The sequence below is a fragment of the Montipora foliosa genome, chromosome 3, assembly GCF_036669935.1.
Source record: "Montipora foliosa isolate CH-2021 chromosome 3, ASM3666993v2, whole genome shotgun sequence".
Taxonomy (NCBI): domain Eukaryota; kingdom Metazoa; phylum Cnidaria; class Anthozoa; order Scleractinia; family Acroporidae; genus Montipora; species Montipora foliosa.
The window spans coordinates 62,411,341-62,416,481 of record NC_090871.1 but is presented as its reverse complement, the minus strand read 5'-3'; the positions used below and the strand labels follow the sequence as shown (position 1 = coordinate 62,416,481).

Genomic DNA, 5,141 nt, shown 5'->3' with positions numbered 1-5,141 from the left:
CTATTCCATCTTCTTTGTTAAGACAAGCCCGTGAAAACGGACGCGACAACTCTCAAGAATGTAAGGCGCGCAGTGTATTACGGGAAGGATGCGACCCATAAGACTTTGTAAACTCCCAACTCCCAACAACACGCAAGAACATGGAACAGGACCGTTAAGACGCTCCGTATTCGAAAGTAAAGGTGGCTAACACTGACTGGTTTTGTTTTGTTTTTGACGGCCCAGCAACTTGCGTTAGTTTTCGTTAAGGTTGCGTGCCCATTCACCCGTCAAAATTTACAGCAATCATATCAATAGGCCTCTTTCGATATATTAAAAATTCAGCTTGAAAGAGAATTTGAGAGAAAAAAGACAAAGGAAACTGGATTAAATGTCGATATTTTTCACATTCATTCCAACGTGTTTCTATTGTTTGTTTTTTTTTTCTTGTCCTCTCTGCCTCGCTATCAAGGTGAATATTGATATTTCGAAAATAGCCTATCGCAATGTGGTTGTGAATGGGAAAGGCGGACACGAAAAAAAAAAAAGAAAAATGCAAGTACTCACGATCCTAATACGAGTGTATGCAAATGTTTCCTCCGTGTAGTCCGGTTTTCACCTCTCCTCAAAAACCAAAATTTGACTTGATTTGTGTTAATTTCAGTTTACAATTCAAGCTCCAGCGCTAGAACGACTAGACACAAAGTTCCTTTCCTTTCCATTCCTTTCATGCAAAGGAGATTGAAAAGGTGACGCCACGAGTATTAGCACTGACGAAGGGGAAACGATTCTCTAATCTGCTCAGTTTATACAACCCAAATGGTTTTGCTTTTCACACTGCACATGCGCAGCAATGCAAAACCTTGTTTTCTTTATTGAAAACGTCTCAATAGGCAACAAGAAAGTACGCCTTGCTTTTTTTAAGCAGCAACTTTGTCAAATTATGTCTTAACTGTCCTCCGAAGGCTCTTGTTTGTTTTTTTTTTTTCTCTTATGGTTAGTTTCACTGCTTTTTTCCTCCCCTCATATTTCTTTGAAACATTGTTGGGTGTTACATGTTGCGTCCGTTCGTCTGTGGGGAGTCTGGGAAGAGTCTGGAAGTCGGGAAAGACTGTGCCTTAGTGGTTATCAACCGTGCCTCCCACGTCTGCGACCCGCGGGTTCAACGCTGGCCTCGAGGTCGTATGTGGGCTGACTTTCAGTCGATCTCAATCTGACTCCTAGGGGTTTTCTCCGGGGTACTCCTCCCTCATGAAAATCGACTCTCAGTGAATAAGATCCGGGTGGATACCCTCGAAAGCGATAACCTCTGGTATCTCTCCCTTTCATTGTATGAAAATCAATAAAGTTTCCTTTCTTTTTTCTTTCTTTCTTTCTAACAGTAACAAATTAAAATGGCTGTGTTTTTCTTCAATTTTCTGCAAGCCTTTCAGAGTAGAAACTGGGAATTCGTGATTCCATTGGATCCGTTTCGTATATAGATCTATTGTGTTCAGGGTTAGGGTCAATGTTGTTTGTTTTGTTTAGTTAATTTTGTCCTTTTTTTTTGTGAGCCAATCCCGAGAGCCGTTGCATTAGCTGTTTTCCTGACACTGCTAGGGCCGCAGGCTGCCTGGACCTTGAGGAGGAGTGAATGTAGTCCCGTATTTGGAATCAGTGGACTTCCTGGCTTCTACCTTGACACATGTAGATCGGTTATGCAACTCGACAACTTTTTTTGTTTCATGTTAACATATATTTCATGTTTTTATTGGCTTTTTAGCCTTAACCCTGAACAAAACACACCATGTTACAATTTATTCCACAGTATAACCGATCGAACGTTTTGACAGTTTGTTGTCGAGGAAATTGAGAACCAAAAACAACAGATTGTACGTGATCGCACCAATAATTCAACATTAATTCATCACAAGCACTATTCTCGGTTTTGATGTCTCAGGGTTCCGCGGATGTATCATAATCAACAATAAAAAGTGTAACCAAAGGCACACATGCAGCTTCTGTAGTAAGAATTGCAGATGCGCAGACAAGAAGATCGGTGAAGCTGGCAAACCTGCAAGAAAAACAACACAATGTACTTGCCATTAGTAAACGATAGGAGCTCGTCAAAGGGAACTTCTAACTCCACTAATTCCTTGAGTCAACCCTTTCCCGAGTAAATTTATTTTTAAGAACAAGTTTTTCCCGCGAGAAGTATCATATCTCCTGTGACGCTGAGATAGCTTTGTTTTGATTAGCTTTTTCAACAGTGTGGGCGTACTGAATCTGCCCTTCGAGATTCTGTCTCAGAATGTAAGGTAAAACTTGTTCTTGTTCTGTCAATGATCTCACCAGCTTGAAAGTGGTCAGATGGGAATGTTCTTTCTAAAGTCTTAGTAAAAGTGAACTAAGCTTCGTCACAGACAACCCCTCGCCACTTATCAGTGGATGAAGGAATATTATTGCTATTGAAAGTGAGTTACAGAGCGAGTTTCAATCAAGTGTCGTAAAACCAAAACCAAAGTAATTACTTTGGCCAATCAAAAAGGACGGAGACAATCCAGTAAACCAATCTAAACTCGAAGTAATTACACGTAGCCGACACAAAGCGCGGGAAAATGTGCACGCGCGAGCCATGATTGGTTGAAAAAGTGGTGCGAGAACTTTGAACCAATCACTGAGTGAAGTAATGCAAAACCAAAGCAATTCGTTAATTACTTTCGACACTCAATTGAAAACCACTCTAAGAGTAAAAAAAGGCTCCATTTTGTTCTCTTGTGCAGAAGATCTATCCATGTCTATCCCATTGTCAAAATCTTATAGTCAACTTAATTTCCAGGTAGTAATAATTATAATGACCCTTTAGGAAAAAAAAACGCGCTTGGTGAGAAAGAGATTCGAATATCCATCCCTGCACAAACATATCCCGAACATTCTCGTCTTGACTTACCGTCCAAGCCCTCCCACAACATTTGGCTCCAGCTTTGAAGTCGCGCTTGAATCTGTCATTCGATTGGCAGTTGGAGAATCGCGATTTGCACGTGCGCAGTACTTTCGTCTTCCGGGATCTTTGTGCGATGCTTCGTTCACGACTGGACAGCACTACTAACAAGAAGATCACTAGAGCGAGTTTCATCTGCGAAAACAATGGAGAAAGAGCCATCATTTCCTCCCAGGTTCCCCAAGGTAATTATTAAGTTCTTTTCCGGGATTTTTCTATAAATTCAGTTCTCTGGTTGAAAGATGATTAAATGCGACTTTTTTGATTTTTTGGGACTTCATCACAGAGGTCATTCGGGTGTCTCGAGCAAGGTATAAGATTGGTGTCAATGCAAGTGAAAGGCTACCATTTTTGCCAGTTCACTTCGATTTGAAGCGAATTCGCAAAAAAATCCTTTTTACACTTTTTCAAGGTTTTAACTTGATTCGAGTGGGCTTTAAAAAGTACTCCCATTTGACAACTTTTACCCGAAGAAATCCTTTACCTAATTTCTTCTCGTCTGCGCTCGATTCCCTTTGATCTTCCTCTTCACTTGATTTTCTCCAGTGTTAGAGAAGTCTGAACTACATGACACAACCGGTGCATATAGTCTACCAGTCATTTCCACAACTGATTCACGCTGTTCAGTTGTGTATTTGGCGTTTCTTCATTGCCGACAGAAAAGGGAGCGTTACGTTCGAGGTAAGTTCCGAAGTGGATGATGTCACCGATCGGATATATAAATTTGTTTTCCTCAACGTGCATGCATTCATCAGTGACGATTTCGCGCAACTCAGTAGATCAAGCAAAGGACCGGTGCAACCTTAAAATCACCAGAGACTTAAACTAGAATTAGTAATACGCGATCAAAAAGGTATAGGAATGATCACCTAATTCTGAAATTTTGATTCATGTTTATGACGGGAACTTCAATTATATGAAGTTAATCAAATGCCGATCCATCACCCAACCAGGCATATGAAACTAACCAAGAATTAAGCCTTGCGTAAACCGTACTTTTAACGTATTATCGTGGAGCTTAAATTTATGGCAGTTTTCTTCCTTCCCCCGTGCATTTATCTTCAGAATTGCTGCGTGTAAAGAATCAAAACGTCTCCAAGAAACTGCACTGTAGACTAGCTGATATAAAAAATAAAGAGGCTGGTTTTTTTTAAAAAGTATGTTCACGAAGCCTTTTGCTTGCAAGCAGTTCAGTTTGTACTTGAGCGAAGTTTCATTAGAAATTCACAAGATGAAATTTAGAATTTGACGAAATGTCGCAAAGCTTTTCGGTAATGCATCGCTTTCAACTAAAAAGAACACCTAAGTCATGTCATCTGACAATCAACGTTTGAAGAAGATTTTGTAAATAACTTACCTTTCTTCAGTTATAGGCGCCTTCGAAAAAACTCCTCCAAAAGCAACTTCGCTGCAACGAGCTCGATGTGTTGGTGTGTTGAAATTCACAAGAGGCTTTTGTCGAGGAACTCCTGAGCTGGCCGGATGACTTTATGGAATCAAACGTGTTGCAAAGTCTCCTAACATGTTCAAAATTCAAATATTCCAGCTCATGTCTACAGTTTGACAATGCGGTATTCGATTGTTCTTCACAGAAGGTAAGTGAAACAATGGCTATAGTTTATCTTACCCCCAAATCAGTAATTCAATTAAATACTATTTACAGAAATGGGTTTAACAACTGGGTTGATATGGTAAATTGACTGCCGTAAAGAAATTTGAAAGCTGCCGTTTCCAGAGTTAGCCCTTCGAGTGTTAGTCCTTTCGTGAGAGCGAATGAGTGAGCCAAACGTCAGCTTTCATATTTCTCTACGGTGATCAATTTATCATATCAACCCAGCTGATAATCCTATTTCTATGTCCACTTTTCCTGCGACGCAACACTGCAGTTTTTTTTTTCATCTAAACCCCTTTAGCCATTATTAAATGCAATTTACTTCTGCAGAAAGATATCGAAGTCCACCCGGCCGACGACACTGAACTAATGCAGATTTGTTTTCCTTTGTAACAGAGCAAAACAGTTTTCCTTCGGGAGCAAACTGAGATATAAGCGTGATCATAAATGAAATTTAAGACAAATAATTGATAAAAAACAATGTGAGAAAGAGTGACCTTGCCTTGTTTCAAACAAGTGTTTACGTCAATTAAGTAAGTAAGAAAAAGGTCAAAATTGTTTGCTAGGGAT

The 5,141-nt window shown here is 40.0% G+C and overlaps 1 long non-coding RNA gene across 1 annotated transcript; it reads right to left on the bottom strand.

The window, feature by feature from the left end:
• Positions 1-1,761: 1,761 nt before the first annotated feature.
• On the bottom strand, positions 1,762-4,471 carry LOC137995074 (uncharacterized). Its single transcript, XR_011122253.1, has 3 exons — positions 4,317-4,471; positions 2,909-3,094; positions 1,762-2,032 (listed from the first exon to the last, which is right to left on the bottom strand). It is a non-coding gene; the product is annotated as an uncharacterized lncRNA (long non-coding RNA).
• Positions 4,472-5,141: the final 670 nt, after the last annotated feature.